Genomic DNA, 22042 nt, shown 5'->3' with positions numbered 1-22042 from the left:
TGCTGGGGCTGATATTCTTGTTGGGGATGGTTTTTCTTTTCTCTTCCTTCCCCGCTCTGTGTTGTCCGACCATTGTGGAGCTTTGTCGAGAATCTATCGGAGTTGTTCCTGTATCTCGCAAATCTGCTGGGGATCCTCTTGGAATTTGATCCATAACTTTGTAACTGTTGCTTTTCCGTTTTTCTCCAACTTCCCCTAGAAATTTGGTCCTCTTGGGATTTAGACCCATTCATCATTTGGTCTTGCACCAACTTCTTTTTGCTTTATCGCCTTATCTTTGGCCTGTCCTATTCGCATTTTGCTTTGCACCATTTTGGCAACTGGTAGTTAGCTCTGAAAATCTTTTTCAAAAACAAACTGCTGGGGAGGTAAAGTCTTTAAACCAAGAAATGAAAAAGTGATGATTTCAAAAAATAGAAAAAGAAGATGTCTTTCTGAACAAATACTGGGAAACAGGAAAGAAAAGAACTTATCTAAATGATATAACCAATCCCAACGATCATGTCGTGCATTCCGCATTGATCAACCCAGTCTATTCGTATCAATCAATCTTTCGGATGGCCTCATCTTGCTGGGGATAAATAAATACTCAACTCTTTGCCAAATGTGGACCTTTTCCGCCAATCTTGCCTTGTCGCCTCATAGTGCCCTTCGAGGGGTTTTCACTAATAAGACTCTCTCATTTCTCTCAACTCTCGTCGCCTCATGGTGCCTGTGAAGGTTTTCACCGATAAGACTCTCTCATTTTATTTTATTTTTCAGCTGGGGATTGGAGTGTTGTCGATATGACTCTCTTTGCTGGGGATTCTTTCGGCTATCAATTCATTTCCAGTTTATGATTTTCTTCTTTGTTGGGGATCAGAGTGTTATTCCCGACTTCCATTTGCATTGACTTGGCACTTCTCAGATACTGATCGGGAGGTCTTTTTGGACATCAATATGGGTTTTTATGTATGGCCAAAAGGAAAAAGGATATCAAAAGTTCAAAATAATTTTGATGGGTAAAACAATACAACTCTTGGAATCAAACTTTCTTACCAAAATTATAAATGCAAACTTCTGCCCCAGTTTTTCTTGCTTGGCGATTTTTATTTTGTTACATTATGTTACATTATGCACACCATGTTACACTATGACCGAGCCGTGAGGCACCTACGTATCCTTCTTTGAGGAATCAGGTCAAACGTAGTTCCCATTCCTTTATTTTTCTTGTGACTTTTCTTTATCATCATTATTTTTCTCTTTTCTTTTTCTTTCATTTTAATTACTGATCCCAAAAGAGGGATATGAAAGAATAAATAAGGCTCAAAAGGGGAAGCAAAGGTTAAAGTGTTTGGATAGAAGAAAGAATTGCCTCCGTCATTTCATTCTCCGATAAATGCCAACCACAAACAAACAACAATTACAATCAAAAGAAATCATACATAATATCTCTTAACTGCGTCAGAATCGATAGCCATGTCGACGCATTTCCCGTCGATATCTGTTAAACATAAACGCCATTGGGCAACACTCTGGTTATAATGAATGGTCCTTGCCAATTCGGGGCGAACTTGCCTTTTGCTTCGGCCTGATGTGGCAGGATTCGTTTCAACACCTGCTGCCCCACCTCAAATTTTCTGGGGTGCACCTTCTTGTTGTAGGCTCTCGCCATTCTCTTTTGATATAACTGGTCATGACACACAACTATTAATCTCTTTTCATCAATCAGGTTCAACTGCTCCAACCGGGCTTTGACCCACTCGTCATCATCAATCTCAACTTCAGCGACAATCCGAAGGGATGGAATTTCAACTTCCGCCGGTATTACTGTTTCAGTTCCATATACCAACAAATAAGGAGTTGCACCTATTGAAGTCTGAACAGTAGTGCGATAACCCAACAATGCAAATGGTAATTTCTCATGCCATTATCTGGACCCTTCTATCATCTTCCTCAGTATCTTCTTGATGTTCTTGTTGGCTGCTTCAATTGCTCCATTTGCCTTGGGACGATATGGTGTGGAATTACGGTGTGTAATCTTAAACTACTGACATACCTCTTTCATCAAATTGCTGTTAAGATTAGCACCATTATCCGTGATGATCACTTTTGGGACCCCAAATCTACAGTTGATATGGGAGTGAACAAAATCCACCACTGCCTTCTTGGTTACCGAATTGAAAGTTTTAGCTTCAACCCACTTAGTAAAATAGTCGATGGTCACCAGAATGAACCTATGACCGTTGGTAGCTGGCGGCTCAATACGTCCAATGACATCCATGCCCCAGGCAACAAATGGCCATGGTGTTGACATTGTATGCAATTCTGTCGGCGGAGAATGAATCAAATCTCCATGTATCTGACACTAATGACATTTTCACACGAAATTGATACAATCACGCTCCATAGTGAGCCAATAGTACCCTGTTCGAAGAATCTTCTTCGCCAATACATATCCGCTCATATGTGGCTCACAAACTCCAGCATGTACCTCTGTCATAACTGTCGTGGCTTGACTGGCGTCTATACATCTCAACAATCCCAAATCAGGGGTTCTTTTGTACAACACTCCTCCACTGAGGAAAAATCCATTGGCCAATCACCGAATGGCTCTCTTTTGATCTCCAGTGGCCTGATCCGGGTATATCCCCATCCTGAGGTACCCCTTGACATCATAAAACCATGGCTCGCCATCCATTTCTTCCTCTATCATGTTGCAATAAGCATGCTGATCACGAACCTGGATATGTAATGGGTCAACATGAATTTTGTCTGGGTGATGCAACATTGATGCTAAAGTGGCCAAAGCATCGACAACCTCATTGTGAACTCTTGGGATGTGTCTGAACTTCACTAATCGAAATTGCTTGCTCAGATCATGCAAACATTGTCGATATGGTATGAGCTTCAAATCCCGTGTTCCCTATTCACCCTGAATCTGATGCACCAGGAGGTCCGAATCTCCCAAGACCAAAACATCCTCGACATCCATGTCTGCAGCTAGTCGCAGACCCAAAATGCATGCCTCATACTCAGCCATATTGTTGGTACAATAGAAACGCAGCTGAGCTGTAACAGGATAATGACGTCCTGTTTCAGAAATAAGTACCGCTCCTATTCCAACTCCCTTCGCATTTGCGGCTCCATCAAAGAAAAGCTTCCAACCTGGTTCCTCAGGTAATTCCAACTCATCTATATGCATCACTTCCTCGTCAGGAAAATACATCCTCAACGGCTCGTATTCTTCATCAACAGGATTCTCAGCCAAGTGATCGGCCAGTGCTTGGGATTTCATGGCCGTCCTCATCACATAGACGATGTCAAACTCCGTGAGTAATATTTGCCATTTCGCCAACCTCCCTGTGGGCATAGGCTTCTGGAAAATATACTTTAGTGGATCCAAGCGTGAAATGAGATAAGTAGTATATGAGGACAAATAATGCTTCAATTTCTGGGCCACCCAAGTTAGGGCGCAACATGTCTTCTCGAGTTGAGTGTACTTAACCTCATACACTGTAAACTTCTTGCTGAGATAATAGATGGCTTGCTCCTTCCTTCCTGTAATGTCGTGTTGCCCCAACACACAGCCAAACGAATTTTCCAGGACCGTTAGATAAAGAATTAACGGTCTCCCCGGTTCAGGTGGAACCGACACAGGTGGATTTGATAAATATCCTTTGATCTGGTCAAATGCCTCCTGACATTCTGCCGTCCATTCTATCGCAGCATCTTTCTTCAGTAGCCGAAAAATGGGTTCACAAGTTGCTGTGAGTTGTGCAATAAACCTGTTGATGTAATTCAACCTTCCCAACAAACTCATTATTTCTGTCTTGTTCTTCGGCGGTGGCAAATCTTGGTTAGATTTGATCTTCAACGGGTCTAGTTCAATACCTTGCCGACTGACGATATATCCCAATAGCTTTCCAGATGGAACTCCAAATGCACATTTGGCTGGGTTGAGCTTAATATTGTACTTTCGAAGCCTTTAGAAAAACTTCCTTAAGTCTGCTACGTGGTTTTCCTGACGCTTGGATTTTATGATCACATCGTCCATGTACACCTCAATTTCTTTGTGGATCATGTCATGAAATACATTAGTCATTTCTCTCATGTACGTTGCCCCAACATTCTTCAAATCAAATGGTATTACCCGGTAGCAATAAGTTCCCCACGGCGTAATGAATGTCGTCTTTTCCGCATCTTCTTCATCCATCAGAATCTGATGATACCCAGACGTCCGGCACAATTGTCGATCAAGATATGGATGTTGGGTAAAGGAAAGTTGTCCTTTGGGCTTGCCCTGTTCAGATTGCGGTAATCAACACACACCCTGATCTTCCCATTTTTCTTCGGCACCGACACCACATTAGCCAACCAATCAGGATATCGAGTGACATGAATAACCTTTTCTTGCAGCTGCTTGGTTACTTCCTCTTTAATCTTCACACTCATATCCGTCTTGAACTTCCTCAACTTCTGCTTGACGGGAGGGCATGCCGGGTCAGTAGGCAATTTATGAACCACTAAATCCGCGCTTAAACCCGGCATGTCATCATACGACCATGCAAAAACATTTTTGAACTCAATAAGTATTTTGATTAATTCTTCCCTGATATTTGGTGCAATGTGGATACTTATTTTAGTTTCCCTGATATCGACTGCATCCCCTAAATTGATGGCTTCTGTGTCATTTAAGTTAGGCCTGGATTTTTCTTCAAACTGGCTTAACTCTCTGTTTATCTCTTCGAAGGCTTCATCCTCATCATATTCCGATTCATTATCATAATCGACCTCTTGTATAGTTAGTTCGGAATCAGATTGATCTTTTAGACTAGGTTGAAGATCCGTTGTGCATGTCATGTCGTTAAGACCAGTATAAAGAGAACTGTTCAGAAAAAGAAAAGAAGAAAAATAAAATTAAAAAGGAAAAATAAAATAAGGAATGAAAAAGAAACTTTTTATTTTATTGAATTATGGGATAACAAGGTTTCACACTTTGATGAACACAATAAAAATAAAAAAGGAATCTGGATTACAACCCTGGATTAATCCAGAAAACAATAAAGAAAATCAGAGCCAACTACCAGGACTCCCTCCGAGTAGGAAGAGGAGTAGCTGTCCAATTGTTGACATTGTCCCTAGGCCCCACAAACTATATGTCTGCCTTACTGGAACCTTCTCCAGCTTCTATCATGTTGACATCGGCGAACAGCCTTTCAAAGCCTTCATTCAAATCTCCATCTGGCCCGATCAGTGGTCCGAGAACCTTCGGTACCGACAACTCTCTGATACCCGCTCCGACAAATGACCTGGATAGGCGCGGGATTGGCTTAGGAAGGACCCAGATGCTTTTCTTCAACTTGCGGGCCCGCTTTACATCCGCTGCGGTAGGCTTGAATCCCAATCCAAAAGTATCCAGGTTCTTGGGCAAAGAAACTGGCTGGACCATTCCCTGCAGATCAATCCCCAAACCTTTTCCTGGTACAAACCCGCTGTTCAACATCTCCGAGGCTATCATGAAGGTCACAACTGCGATTCTGGGAAGTGGAAGGCCCCCACCCTCAGGAATTTTGTCTACTGAGACTGCGTCAAAAACCTGATAAACCCATGGGCCCTTGTCATCGTCGGTTTCTATGAAGGGCACAATGGCATCACTGACGGCATGTGTGTCGTCATCCCCATGTACCATAATCTCTTGTCTATCCCATTCAAATTTGACCATCTGATGCAGTGTAGAAGGCACTGCTTTGGCTGCGTGGATCCAGGGTCGTCCCAACAAAAGATTATACGACACCACCACATCTATCACTTGAAATTGCATGGTGAACTCGACCGAACCAATTGTCAATTCCAGTATGATATCACCCACTGCGTCAATACCGCCCCCATCAAAACCTCGGACGTAGACGCTGTTCTTGTGGATCCTATCATCAACAACCTTCAGTTTGTTCAGAGTGGCCAAAGGACAGATATTGGCACTTGACCCATTATCAATTAGTGCTCGAGTGACCACCGATTCTTCGCATTTCACCGTCAGGTAGAGTGCCCTGTTGTGTTCTATACCCTCTACCGGTAACTCATCGTCAGAGAATGTCACTCGGTTTACTTCGAAGATTTTGTGCGCTATTTTCTCCAAATGGTTCACTGAGAGCTTGTCCGGGACATGGGCTTCGTTCAGAATCTTCATTAATGCCTGACAATGATCGTTTGAATGGATCAACAAGGATAGCAACGAGATCTGGGTTGGGGTCTTCCTTAACTACTCTACAATGGAGTAGTCCTGTGCCTTCATCTTCTTTAAAAACTCCTCTACTTCTTCCTCCGTTACTGGCTTTTTTATTGTTACAGGATTGGCCCTTCTCAATTCTGCGGGAACAAAACACCTTCCCGAACGAGTTAACCCCTGGGCCTCGCATACTTCTTCCACAACCTCCTTCCCCTTATGCATCACTGTCACTTGACTGTAGCTCCATGGCACATCTTTCTTATTTGTTATCGACAACTGCATTATTGGCCTGATAACAACTGGTTCTACGTGGACCCCCTTCACCACCAACACTGGTGTGCTTGATACTCCCTGCAGCACTGCCTTGATTGACTCTGGCTTCTTCGCAGCAACAGACGAACCTTTCCCCACTACCACAAATGGCTTGTCATCTACTTTTCCCAATTGTACCACTGTCTTTCCACTGGTCGACTTTTCATTGGGACTAGCACGAATCATCATTACCGTTTGTAAGGGTGTTTTAGGTTTCCCTCCTTCGTGCACTAATTCGATCAAGTGGGACTCATAGTGCACCGATAACGGGTTGTCATTAATGTTGGGTGCCTCTGGTGCCTGAACCTCGATCCTATTTGTGTCAATAAGATCTTGTACGGCAGTCTTCAACTTCCAACACTTCTCAGTATCATGCCCGCCCCCGAATAATATTCACAGCTTACTGAGTGGTCCAGATTTTTGGGAAGGAGATTTGGTAATTTGGGTTCAACAGGACTTAATAGGCCTAACTGCCTCAACTTGTGGAACAGAGTAGTATAGGTTTCTCCCAGCGGAGTGAATGTTCTCGACCTCTGCACCCTCTCGTTCCTGAAAGCCTGATTTCCGCGGAAGATTGGCCTTGAAGGATTCCTGTAGGCCCTTGGTGGTGAGTATGTGCTTTGCGGAGGTGGGTATGTGTTTTGTGGAGGTGGATATGTATGTTGGGGAGGTGGATATGTATGTTGGGGAGCCGACGCACGCCATTGCGGGCGAGCCGGAGGCTGGGTGTAAGTTTGGGCGTGATGGACGGAGAAATGTGGCTCTTAAGGTGGATAATAGGGTTGTGGAGGGTTGTATGGAGTGTGTGGATAATTTGGGTAATGGGGTCTGGGTTGGTAGCGAGGGGAAGGACCTCTGGATTTGGACCAAGTACCTGCTTCGACTGTTGCGACCTCCTCTTTTTTTTTTCCGAGCGCACCTCCCGTGCCGCTTTGGATAGCCTGAGTTGTGGCCTTGATCGCCGAATAACTCATTATCTTGTTGGACCTGAGTCCCTCTTCAACCATGCCGCCCATTTTTACTACTTCATTGAAAGATTTACCAACTGACGTCACCAGGTGACCAAAGTAAGTTGGCTCCAACGTTTGTAAGAAGTAGTCCACCATTTCACCTTCCCTCATTGGTGGATCGACTCTTGCTGCTTGTTCTCTCTAACGGAATCTGAATTCCCTGAAGCTCTCTCCAGGCTTTTTCTCCAGTTTTAACAGTGTGAAACGGTCGGGGATGATCTCAAGGTTATACTGGAAATGACCTGCAAATGCTTGTGCTAGATCGTCCCAGGTAAACCACTTGCTAGGATCCTGCCTCGTGTACCATTCTAATGCGGACCCGCTTAAACTTTGACCGAAATAACCTATTAGCAACTCATCCTTTCCACCTGCCCCTCTCATTTTACTACAGAAACCTCGTAGATGTGCCATGGGATCACCATGTCCCTCATATAGATCAAACTTTGGCATCTTAAAACCTGCCGACAATTGAACATCGGGGAAGGGACACAGATCTTTATAGGACACACTGACTTGGCTGCCCAATCCATGCATATTCTTGAAGGATTGCTCCTGTCTTTTCACTTTACGGAGCACTTCATCCTGCTTCGGATTCTTAGCTGGCCTCTCAGTTTCTGTCGGGAGCTGAAGGTGAGGGGTGTAGGTGTATGGCTTGGGTGCTTTGAAGGTGAGTTCAGGAGGATAGTATTGATTGTCATGAACCTGAAACACTGGTTCATCAGATGATTTTTGCAATGTGGCAGGTGGAGGTGCCACGAAAACAGGAACAGCTGGTGGAGGAGGGTTTTGTTTGGGTGGTGAAGCTTGGGGATTATAGGAAGTTTCCCCTTGATAGTATTGGGAAATGGGGAAGCTCGTTGATGGACCAGTGGAAGGGTGTTCCGAAGTCCGAGCTGGTGAAAGGGTAGGAGTAGGGGGAAGTATTGGTGGTGTTTGTCCCTTAGCCCAGGCTAGGTGCATCCCAGCTATCTCTTGTCTCAACCTGTCTACTTCCTCCTTCATCATTTGCATCTCCGTCTTTTCCTCCTCAACACTTTTGTCCGAACCAGACATACTTTCTGGAATGGGCCCTTTTGATCTTGTGTGGTAATGGTAATCTGCCAGAACGTTCTAACGAGCTAACTGTTTTGAAATCTCTTTCTCTAATATAAACAACAAACTTGTTAGCGTTAGAGTTTAACACATATTGCAATTTCACATTGGGGAATGCAATGTTCCTAGGCAGTTTAACCATTTCTAACATGTCTTTGCTTCGACTGCATGCGTCATTCCGGCTTATGTATTCACTTTGCCTTTTCCCCCCTTTTTTTAGTGATGGTCGAATCTTATGTGGATTGCCTACGTATCATGTCCCCGCATGAATCAGACCGGGCGTAGTTATGCCACAAGTAAAGACACAAATTTTTTATTATATTTTCTTTTTCATTTTATTACCAAAATATGCTATTACAAGCTACCCATTTGAAAAAAAACAAACGAAATACAGACTCCACACTATTGACATTGTTTGATATGAAAAGAGAACAGAAGGGTAGACAACAGACTCTTAAAAACAAACAAGTGCAGACTTGAACTAGGGATACATTAAGGCCTTGAATTTTGGTGCCCGCGAGGCATCGTTCGGCCTTTCGGCGGGCTTTGGTGCCAGGCCTCTTTGCAAGCTTTTTAATTCCTCCATGATCCGGTGGATATAACCCATGACTGAGGCAAAAAGGGTATCACGGGGCATTTCCTCACATGTTAGGCACTTCGTGGTGATGTAGTGCCCAATCTCATCGCTCCTACCCCTGATTCTATCCCTTTCCATACACATCTGTTCTATTCGTTGATTCTTTAATCCCAATACTTGAGTATTGTCAACGAGCTGATCTTGGAACCTCTCTATTTGTTCTTCCATTCGGGCTATTGAATCATAGCAGCGCTCCCTATCCGTTCTAGCATCTCGGGCTTGTTTAAAGACCCGATCTCTAAGAGTGGAATTTTTTTCTCTTAATATTGCAATGATCCCATCATAATCCCTTCTCACTTGCCATAGGTGTTTTTTCCGCGTTGTTGCATCTTTTGCCCATCTGGCCTGCATTCTTGCTATGCTAGCCTCGGATCTTTCCAAGTCTTTTCGGCTTTCAATGACCTGATTCCTTAACCCTGCTATCAACCTTTTATCGGACCGGCTTCTCCGTTGGTTGTCGGCATCCATTATGACTTGTCAGTTTTGAGCTCTAAGGGAGTCATTTTCTTGGGCTGATTTCTTTCTGTCCCCTTCATCGGCCGCGGTCTGAATTTCTCTTTCAAATTGAAGATCTATGACCTGCTGCTTCAACTTGCCTATTGTGGCCCTGTATTCTTTTTCCTTCACCAACCAGTCCCAATGCTCTTGTGAGGACTTGGCAAATTCTTGAAGGTGAGGTCTTTTAGCCGGCCTTCCAGACGACACTTCCCCTTTGTACCAAGCCTGATATTCGGGTGACACTTCTCCTCTTGCCCGAGTCAGTACACAAGTATTTGCCTCCAAGTATTGACATTGGCTCCAAATCTGGCGGACCCTTGCTTCAGGAAACTGGCCATCGGAACTGATCTCAATCACTTGGGTGCTCAGGTCCTCATCTTTCGGCACTATCTGACACCTCCCAAGTTGCCTCAAAACCCGATACGGCGCATAAGGTTGAATGCTTTTAAGCCCCATCAAGAGAAAATGGGGCCTAGCTACTAGCATATATATGACTTCGTCGATCGGTAACCATCCCAGTGTCCACTGTATTTGACTGGCGTTGAGGGTCCGGAAGTATGAGGTCCATGCCGAGACTCCTTCAGGTAAGCGGACCTCATTAATTCTGGTGTAGAACTCCTCTATGCAGGTTTTCTCAGAAGATCCATGGCTCAGGAACTGGGCTCGGTGACATAGGTGTTCGGTCATCCACATTTGCAATAACAAGTTACACCCTTCGAAAAAGTTCCCTCCAGCTTTGCAGGCCGTGAGAGCTCGGAAGATATCAGATACAATCATGGGCGCAAGCGTGCTGTCATCTTGAGTGAGAAAAGTACTGAAGACCCCAGCTATCTTTATGTCAATATTCCCGTCTTTTCTTGGGAACACTAAAAGCCCTAAGAAGGTTATCATGAAAGCAACCCGTCTATGTTCATCCCACTTTCTACGGTTACTTTTGCTGCACAACTTGTTTTCTGGCTTGTCGAATCCTCCTATGTGGTCATATCTTTGGTATATGAAGCTTAGAGTGCAAAAACCTTTTGCCAAGTCTGGGTTATAGATCGTTCTGACTATCTTTAACGAGTCCAAAAACCAGTGCACCGCTACGGCTCTTGGAGCAACCAGGTATTTACGCCTCAACGGAACCGCAGCACTGCCGATGTACCCTGTTATTTCCTCTAAAGTCGGGGTGAGTTCAAAGTCCGAGAAGTGGAAGATATTGTGCGCCGGGTCCCAGTAAGTGACCAGTGCCCTTATAATATACCCTCGAGGCCTGATACCCAACAAACCCGTGAGACCTTTCAGATGTTTCTTGACTTCGTCTCGCCCTTCTCCGCCATAGCCACAACTGGAGGGGGATTTTATTCATGATTGAAAAAGGTTCATTTTGAGTCGTGCTCATTCTGCACATTTATTAATGTAATTAAACAAAAGAAAAATTTATTTGACTCAAAACTATTTGATTATTTTTCATAAAAGAAAGACCCTATTTTCCGAACACGGCCTTTCAGCACTTCAGGGACGAAGATTTTAAGGTTGTGCGAGTCAACCGATCAAAAATCCAAAAACAAATGATAGGAGTGGCCATTTATGCAAAGTCAGCCTTCCGGCGTCCCTTTCGGGAACATTCGGCTATTTCTGACAAAAATGGCATCGCCCGACTCTATGACAAAAATTAAAATTTGACATTTTTTGTCTATTTTGCAAAATGGGAGGTTGGACCCGACGAGGATTGCCTACGTATCTCACGCCCTGTGAGAATCAAACCAGCGTAGTTCGCCCAACATAAACTAAACTTGTAAACAAGACTCCTTTCTTTTCAAATAAATCAAACTAAAAAAAAATCATTTTTCAAAATTTCGGTAGGGTTTTGACACTACTTGGACATTGGTTTTATTTTTCTAAAAATAAGTAATTATCTCCCTACACTCCTATATTTTTTTTCTTTTTTTTTTCACAATTTTTCAAAAATTCCCGATTTCAGAAGCCGGTCAGCATGCAGATCTAAATCAAATAAACGTGCAAAACAAACAAGATGCAACAGGATGGTTCTTTTTCATTTCAGGTTGCTTGTCCTAGATGGACCCAACCCCTGTGTTGAGTCCCCTAAGTCAAATGCAACATGATGCAAATAAACGTTCCTACTAGGGATCCGGCATGAAGTCAAGTTATTCTAGGTTCAACCTGGGTATATGTTCTAGACAGTGTACCCGAGCGGACAACTCGAGTTGAGGAAGGAGCTCCTTTCCGGGAACCAAAAGGCCAGCCGACTTAGAAGCTTTCCGAGCCTCTTTTATTTCAGGGTATGATACTAACAGAATAGGGAGTCTCAACCAGTAAGCACATCCCTGGAGGTGAGAAGAGAAGGTTTCGGCATAGTTTATATGTACAATTCAAATAATATCAATGCGGTAAAAAAACATCATTTTGCACATTTAGGCCAAAACATGTAATAAGATCAAATAATAAATAAAGCCAAATATAACAATTCATCTAAGCTCGAATTCTGAACCCTGAACCAGAGATTCTGGGTTATGTCCCCAGCGGAGTCGCCAGAGCTGTCACATCTCCTTTTTCGCCCGCGCCACCGCAAAGGGGCGCGGAAGGGAGTTTTTTCCAATTAAAGGACAATCGAAACGAGATTTATTTATTTATTTCAGAGTCGCCACTTGGGAGATTTATGGTGTCCCAAGTCACCGGTTGAATCCCGAATCGAGGAAAAGAATGACTCTTGTTTAACAGTCTGCGCACCAGAAATCCGGATAAGAAATTCTGTTAACTCGGGAGAAGGTGTTAGGCATTCTCGAGTTCCGTGGTTCTAGCACGGTCGCTCAACTGTCATATTCGGCTTAATTATCTGATTTTATACAATTATGAACCTACGTGCAAATTTTTACTGTTTACCACTTTGTTATTATTTATTTTAACAGAGAATTACAACATTGTGAAGAAACGTATCTCGAACCACGTCACATCAATGTACCCGTGGTTATCGACACATTTCGACTCGGTTGAGATTTGGATTTGGGTCACATAAATGTGCACCCGAGTTTAAGAAAGTAAATTGTTAAAGGCGCGCCTAAAGCGAATAGCGTATCATTATTTTGGGTAAGGCCGTGAAATTTGCTAAACGGCCGATCCCGAAGTCTATACAATTATTAACCAATTATTGAGGGCCCCGCGACTTGTGCATTTTATTGGGCGAGGCTCATCTCGTTTATTTTAAAAGGATAATCCTAAAGTGACTACATTTTTTTTATTTAAGTTCGTCTCTAAAAAAAGAAAAATTCTAATTAATTACATGCTTGAAAAGGCCGCTACTTATTTATCGGATTAAGACAAATGCAAACTGAAAATTAAAATCGAGACAAAAGGAGATTATTTCATGCCTTATTCTATAATTGAATATTACTAAAATTGAAATTATAAATAGAATACGGAATTTACAAATAATATTACCAAAATAAACTAATTACCCTCTAACTAATTTAGACCCACATTGTTAGATAAATTGAACTGTTGGAATTAATTGTTTACAACTATTTGAAACTGAAATTAACCTTAATCACTAATGCTTATTCGAAAGTTTGTTAAACTTAATCGTTAACTCGTCTTGTTTGAACTCAACTCATGCCTATTGGATTAATGATCTTAGCAATTACTACTATGATCCTAACTTAAAATATAGTGGGCCTACTGATTCTACGAAATTATTGGCCATTTTTTATTCTGCCTAATATTTACAGATCTCCATTACTAACATGATTAAAAATTCACAAGCTTTGACTCATTTCTATTCCGGTTTGCATGAATTCAGAGTTATACTTCACTAATTAAACTAAATCAAAATAATCTCCAGTAATGACTATCTATCAATTCATGTATCCATAGGCATATAGAAAACAGTTCAAACTACTTAAAATAATTCTAAGTACAGTCCAATTTTCAGTATAGTTGTACAATGTAAATACATGTTTAAGATGAGCATAAACATATACAATATTTCCTAATGTACATTCTAATACATTAATTGAACACAATTTAATAGGCAAGCTGTTAAGCCTTTTAATTCAGCATTTTTTTGCAGTTTGAAGTCACCTCAGAACTAATCTCAGAAATGTGTACTGGAAAGGGACCACAAGGAAAAGGAAGAAAAGGATCAACAGGAGCAGTAACAACAACACAACAACAGCAACAGCAACAATAACGGAAATAGAACAGCCCAGTAACAGTGTTTAATAAAACCAGCAGAATTCCAGCAACACCCCAATGAAACAATAACAAATAACGAACTAAACTCAAGGAACAAACCAAATGAAAGCCTAGAAACACCAACAGCAATCAACAGACAGAAACAAAGTGAACCGGGAATGCAATAGGACAATCGATTTCCGACTCTCTATCTTTCAGACTCTTAAGGAAAGAAACTCAGAACTTCAATTCAAAAAAAAACACTAATTCTGATTTTTAGTAGTCAAAGCAAGACCTCACTCTTTCAGTTTTTAGTTCTTAAATTACTCACCTTTTTTAAAACTTAAATTGAAAGACCAGTTAATGTTTAACCCTTCAAAATCTGATCCTTTAACTTGTGTCAACCCCCTTATTTATATCCAAACTTCAAGCACTCAAATTAATTCCCACCATCTTCTACCCATCCCCCTTTTGAATCCCACTACTTAATGTTTTGTCCCCCACTATATTAAAAAAATATTAATTCCCACTAACACATATCTTTTCTTTACTTAATTCCATTATTCCCCACTACCGCATGCTTTGTCCCCCACTATATTAAACAAATATATTAATTCCCACTACCACTTGTCTTGTCCCCCACCATGTATTAAAAAATGTATTAATTTAATATTATTAGTACTTAGTGAACAAAACACTCAAATTAATCATTTTTTAAAACTTAAAATCCCGAAAATGCCCCTGAAACTACTGAAATTACTATTCTACCCCTGAAAATACTGCAATTTACCATTCTACCCCCATCAGCTATAACCAATTCACCTAATCAATTAACCAAAATACAGCAGCTATAACCAATTCCTAATCAAATTTCATCAACAAATTTAAGCTAGAAACTCAGATTATGTCAAATATCATCAAAACAAAGACTAAGGATTCAGGGAACCAAACCATATGATGAACAATAAAGAAACAACTGAAATCATTTTGACTGAACAACATTTTTAACAACAAACATACTTTCAGATTCAATAACAGTAACAAATTGAACATAACAAACAAGTAGATTCAAATCACTAAACTCAATAATCAATTGAACTTCAAATTAAATCTAACAACATTACAACCAAGATAAAGGATTCAAGTGATTAAACTAACACACTTTCTATATTAAAACTAAACAAGAACAAATGAATAAAAACAAACTGAAGAAATAATCAAGAAATGATAAACAACGAACAAGAAAAGAATCAAACATATACTGATTTCAGATCCGAGAATATCAAACAAAATACGGACAAAAATGAAACTTAAACCAACTAACCGGAAATGACCGCAACGGAACAGAAACTCGGACAGCAACCTCGATGTACCGAATCTCGACGAACAACGACGACCTCAACGGAAATGGAAAACTCGAACCAAGATTGCCAACAACCTCGACGGAACCTCGACACACTGCCTCAATGTATGACTGAGCATGACCTCGGATGGATGGTGTTTGGAGACGGCCTGGGAGACGATTGTTTCAGGTCGTGGGGCTGCTTGAGGTGACGAACTGGTGGAGAAGAGGACTGGTGGAGGGGCGAAGCTACTGGTCGACGAGCGGTTGGTTGACGACTAGTGGTTGCTTGGGATGAGGAGATGAAGCAGCAGCAATGGTTGCTGGACATAGAGCGACGATAGTGGTCGTGGGACTGTTTGGTCGACGGGAGGGAGGTGGTCGTCTGGTGGATGTAACAAAAGCAATGGCGGGTTTGGGTGGTGCTCGCGACTGGAGGGTGGTCACGACGGACTGTATGTGTGCGCGTTGAGCAGACCGAAGAAGAAGAAGAAGAAGAAGAAGCAGTAGCCATGGCGTCGTCTGGTTGGCTGCGTCGTTGGTGGTTATGGAGGTTGAGTTGTTGGTTCGAAGAAGACGAGGAAGAACAGCCATGGACGACGAAGGAGCTGGAGGGGTCGTTTGGAGAAGATGACGACGCAACAAGGGTGGTTATGAGGACGTGAGTTGTGTGTGCGATGAAGAAGATGGTGGTTGTGGGAGCTGGAGCTTGGGGTCAGCCATGGAAGGGCAGCTATGGGAGCTGGAGCTTGGGGTTGTTTGGAGAAGATGGAGAGAAGAGGGGGGCAGATGTTTTTAGGGTTTGGGGAAAATGAAGAATGAAAAATGGGAAGAGGGGGGTAACTCGTTTGGTTATGGGGCGGACCGGGTCGGGTTGACCCGGTGGGGGTTTGGGTTGGATAAGGGGTTATTTGGTTTGGGCCTGTGGTTTAAAATTGAAGAAAAGGCCCAATCCAATTTTCTTCTTCATTTATTGCTTCTTTTTTCTTCTTTTATTTTTTCTTAAACTAAAACTAAATTCTTAAAATCCTAAATTATCCTATAGAACTAAATTAATTTATAAAAGTGTTAATTAATTATTAATAACAATTAACACATAATTAAATAGCAATTACGATAAAATCACACAATTTGGACATTAAATGCTAAAAATGCAATGTACATTATTTTTATGTTTTTTTTGTTCTTGTAAAAACAAACTTAATTGCTCCTAATTGTAGAATTAAATCCTAAATGCAAATGCAACATATTTTTTGTATTTTTTATTAATTTAACAAATAAACATGCATGGACAAATACAAATAATTATCAAAAATGCCACGAAAATTCTCAAAATTGCACACAAAGGAAAATTATTTTATTTTGAATTTTTTGGAGTAATTCTCACATAGGACAAAAATCACGTGCTTACAGACAATATGTTGAATGACACAATAGAGCTACAACAAAACTTATTGCAAGTTGCCTCACAAATGCTGGATGCTGGCAATCAAAAAATGAAGGAATTGCAAGATAACATAGACAAGGTATGTCCAGGCCTTTTAATAAGCTCTCCTAAGTTACAACTTCATATAGTGAATAATTCTCAACTAATCAATAATTCAAAACAAAACTCTTTAACTGTTAGTAGTACTACTAATAAGAATATAGGGGACATAAAGAGAAAACAATGGAAACGAAAGGCTAATATTAGGGGTTGTCCTGAAGATGTTAAAGGAAATAATTGATAGGTTTAAATGAAAATCATCTTATTGAGGTTGATGTGATAGAGGAAAATATACATACGGCGGGGGATAAAAGAAAAGAACAAACTAATTTTGATACTGGAACAGAAGTTAAAAAACAGAAACCAGTGGTGGAGCGGGAGGCCAGCCCTAAATGGCTTCCCTCCATGCAATGAAAGCTTTAGTGTGGAATTGTAGAGGCCTGGGGGGTCCTTAGCAGTTCCCTTTTTGAAGGAGACAGCGCGTCTCCACTCCCCAAATATGATTTTCTTAAGTGAAACAAAAAATAGAGATAGAATAATGTAGAGAGTTCTGAGAGAACTGGATATGGCACATGCTATTACTGTGGAACCAATGGGTTTATCAGGTGGACTAGCCTTATTCTGGAATGACAACATCCAGGTATGTCAATATCACACTTCTTCTTTTTGTGTTGAAACTTTGATACATGATGTTTTATCTGATTGCCAATATTGGTGTATCTTTGTGTATCTAAGTACGAATAGAATTAATCGTCGATCTCAAATGCAAGAATTAATTAAAAAATCTTCATATTGGGGTACCTTCTGGGTTTTAACTGGAGATTTTAATGATACTCTTGATGATTCAGAAAAACAAGGAGGAAGAACTAGAGATCCTTGGACCTTTAGAGACTTTAAGGATTTTATTTGAAACTTAGGTGTAATTGATTTGGGTTACATAGGAAAATCTTGGACCTGGTGGTGCTATAGGAAAAATGAGGGTATTATTCAGGAAAGGTTAGATAGGGTCTTAGTCTCCCCTAATTGGAAAATAAAGTTTGAAGAGGCTAATTTGACTCATCTTGATACTGGGGCTTCTAATCATTCCTTGTTAATTTTGTCTTCACATTCTGAACAAATTAAGAAGAAAAGATGTTTTTACTTTGATAAAAGGTGGGTTGATCGGGAAGAGGTTCAGAATATTGTATCTGAAGCTTGGTCCAATGACTATATTGGGTTCGAGCAATCTCGAGTTCACTTTAAAATAAAGAAGTCCCGTAGATCCTTAGTGGCTTGGGTAAGGGGAGGAAATGGTAATGCTAGAAAGAAAATTATTCGTATTAAGAAACAGATTACAGACCTTAGAAGTGATGCTAATAATTTTTATTGGAATAAACTTAGGTTGTTAAAAAAGGGAATTAAGCCAAGCTTATAAAGAAGAAGAGATTTTCTGGAAACAAAGTTCTAGAGCCTTATGGTTGCTGGATGGAGATAAGAATACGTCCTATTTTCACATGGCAACCTTACAAAGAAGAAGAAAAAATATAATTAGGGGTCTTCAAACATCTGAAGGGAGGTGGGTGAGTGACCAAACTGAAATAGTTCAAGAAGTTGAGGCTATTATGATACACTATTCTCTACATCTAACCCGACAAATTTTGAATGTATTCTAAATCATGTCAATGTAACGACTAGTGACTCTATAAATCGAGAACTCATAAAAGATGTTAGTGAAGAGGAAGTAAAGAATGCGGTGTTCGCTATGCATCCTCTTAAAGCGCCAGGCGTGGATGGAATGACTCCTTTATTTTTTCAACGGTATTGGAATATTATATCAAAAGAGATTTATGAAGCTATTGATAGCTTCTTCACTACAGGTTACCTAATTCCTTCGTGGAACCATACTTTAATCACTCTAGTACCTAAAGTTAAAAGCCCTACTTTGGTCTCGCAATTTAGACCCATAAGTTTATGTTCTACTCTTTATAAAATTATTGCAAAAATTCTTGCTACGAGAATGAAAACTCTTTTAACTAAGGTTATATCTCCGACTCAAGCAGCTTTCGTTGGACATAGACAAATCACTGATAATGTTATCTTAGCACATGAATTTATGCATCTTCTAAAAAATTAACGCAGAGGTAAAGAGAAATTTATGGCGATGAAATTGGATATGTCAAAAGCATATTACAGAGTTGAATGGATATATATCCAGAAATGCTTTTGCAAATGGGTTTTCATGCCAGATTTGTAGAATGGATTATGCAATGTATTTCTACCCCTACCTATAGTTTTAATATAAATGGGGAGGTAGTTGGATCAGTTAGGCCGACTAGAGGAATACGACAAGGAGATCCGCTATCACCTTATCTATTTTTAATATGTGCAGAAAGTTTATCTACTTTGTTGAAGATTTCTGAAACTCAAAATGAAATTTAAGGTTTAAAGTTAAATAGACATGGGCCGAGCTTAACTCACTTATTTTTCGCAGATGACTCTTTTATATTCTGTTTAGCTAACGCTCACAATGCAGTTCATGTAGCTGAGATTCTAAGAAAGTATGAGCAAAGTTCTGGTCAAGTGATTAATTTAGATAAATCAGCTATTTGTTTTAGTAGAAATGTAACGGAGGAGGAGAAAGTCGAGATATTTCCTTACGTGGACAACAACAAAGAAATGAGATGGGTATGTATTTACGATTACCAGCTATCGTGGGACGCTCAAAGAAAAAGATGTTAGAGTTTATTAAGGATAAAGTCAAGACAAAAATAAAAGGATGGAAGGGTAATTTTTTAAGTACAACAGGGAAAGAAGTAATGCTTAAATCTGTACTTGCAGCAATCCCTACGTATGCCTTGTCTTGCTTCCAACTCCCTGATGGTATGTGCAAGGAGATTACATCTCTTTTTTCTAACTTTTGGTGGGGACAAACTTTAAAAGGAAGATGCATATTAAGAAATGGGAAAGATTATGTGATTCTAAATCAAGAGGGGACTTAGGATTTAGGGATTTAAAGGCTTTCAATATGGCTTTGTTAGCTAAACAAGCTTGGCGTATATTGTCGTACCCGGATTCGTTGTTAACAAGAGTTCTTAAAAGCAAATACTTTTCACACTCAACTTTCCTTGACGCTTCTACATCATCTACAGGATCATGGATCTGGAGAAGTATTTTGTGGGGAAGAGATCTATTAGTTACTGGACTAAGGTGGAGAATCTCTAATGGGAAAAATATAAATGTTTGGACTGATCCTTGGATTCCAAGAAAGAATGGTTTTACTCCAAAAAGTATTCAAATGCAAAACAATTTAGATCTTAAGGTTGCCGACTTAATTGACGAAGATACGCATACTTGGAAACTTCATAAGATAAGTACGACATTTGAACCTGAAGATGTAGATGCAATTTTGTCTATACCAATATCCATCATAGGTCTTAATGATAGATTGTTGTGGCATCACTCAAAATCTGGAAACTATGAAGTTAAGTCAGGTTACTATTTAGCAAAAGGTTTAGCCGGTAAGACTATTAGGAACTCGGAAGCCCAAGCGAGGAGTTGTCATTCTTTTCCTAAAAGCTTCTGGGATTCTTTGAGGAACTTAGAAATTAAAAATAAACTTAAACATTTTCTAAGGAAGTGTGTGATTAACTCTTTGCCCGTTAATTATACCTTAGCTAAAAGATTACAGAACCTGGATAAAACGTGTAAGATTTGTGGTCTTGAAAGTGAAGATATAGAACATATGCTATTTAGATGTCCCCAATATCAGCTTGTATGAAAACAAAGTCCTATTAATTGGCCTGATATTGACAACATAACTGACTTTTCTATGTGGTGGTACAATTTGTTCTTAAATGCTAAGCACTTTCCTGAATCTACTGAATTATTAGATTTGAGTGTTAATCTTATGTGGAAAATATGGAAAGGTAGGAATGCTTGGTGCTTTAATCAAGAAATGTTAGAGCCAACTGAGATTGTTTCTAAAGCTCTTTTTGAGTATGGAAAATATAAAGATCTATTGACTAGTTGCCTCGCTGCACGACATTCAACTGGAAATGATTTTCTGCCTAAACTAACAAATTTTCATGATGATGTTTTATTATTTACAGACGCAGGATTACGGTGTGATGATCGACATGCGAATATTGGTGTTGCGACTTTGAATAGCCTTGGAAAATTACTTCATGCCCATGGATCCTCAATTCAATATGTTGGGAAACCCATGACTGCTGAAGCGATTGCCATAAGAAAGGCACTTGAATGTGCTATTACTCTTGGATGGAAAAGTGTGAAGATTTTATCTAATGCTAAGAATGTTGTTGATATGATCCAAAAACAGGTGGCTACTTCATGGGAGATAGAAGTGTTGTGTGAAGAATGGAAGCTATCAAGCATGTTAGATCACGTCGAGTTTCTTTATATTCCAAGGAAGTTAAACAAAGTAGCGCATAGTTTAGCTAAATTTTCTATTTCTTTGTTGAAGGACATCTCCCGGGAGAAGTTTTTCCCAAGGGTTGTCCAGGATGCAAAGGGTACATTTGAACTTTGTTGTTCGTTGATGCAGTAATGTGAAGTCTTTGTTTTGGAGAAAAGAAAACATAATAATGCCACCTAAACATAAACTGCTGCTTCAGAACATATAAAATCCTTCCAGGACAGGAAGATTCTCCGAAGCAACAAAAATTAAAACTAACCAGTTAGACAAAATTTATGGTAAAAGTTAGATTTAGTTACAACTTACAACCATAAATTCCTGTTAAAGTCTAATAGGAGAACACACTTGGGCGAAAGGACACTCCAAGTCTTGAATTAAGAAAAGAGTGACTCTTTGACCAAAATCCGTTTTTTCTATTTCTTTTGCACAATATATCCTATGTGGTAAAGGTTAAGAAACTGATCAAATGGAATGGAGGCAAGATTATTAGTACAAGAAAGTTGGGGCTTTAAATTAAACCACCACCACATCCTCCTCCTCTTCTTCCATTTTTACAGTATAATTGGATCGAAGAAGTCGAAATATAGTATACTGTAATGATTGTATCCAATATGCGGCCATTAAATTGGACGTCTTGCAGGACAATGCCCTTCAATAGAGATGGATCTCTGATCGACCAATGAGAAACTAACAATCGCAAAGACATCAAAATCACCCAAAAATGGATAAAAATTGTGGCATTCATGGCATATTGAGGAATTATAGTTGATTTCCTGATTCACTTCTCCAGTTCTCTGAACGGAAAATCTGTGTCAAGCTTTTATGTCGATGCTCAACCATTAGAGTTGAATCCCTGCTCTGGAACAAGTAACT

General features: G+C 40.2%; 1 pseudogene; it reads left to right on the top strand.

The window, feature by feature from the left end:
- Positions 1–19446: 19446 nt before the first annotated feature.
- Positions 19447–21307, top strand: LOC138887792 (uncharacterized; annotated as a pseudogene).
- The last annotated feature ends 735 nt before the right edge of the window (positions 21308–22042 follow it).

Source organism: Nicotiana sylvestris, chromosome 3 (genome assembly GCF_000393655.2).
Source record: "Nicotiana sylvestris chromosome 3, ASM39365v2, whole genome shotgun sequence".
NCBI classification, from domain to species: Eukaryota; Viridiplantae; Streptophyta; class Magnoliopsida; order Solanales; family Solanaceae; genus Nicotiana; species Nicotiana sylvestris.
Note: the sequence above shows the minus strand (reverse complement) of the source record. Positions and strands in the feature narration are given on the sequence as shown.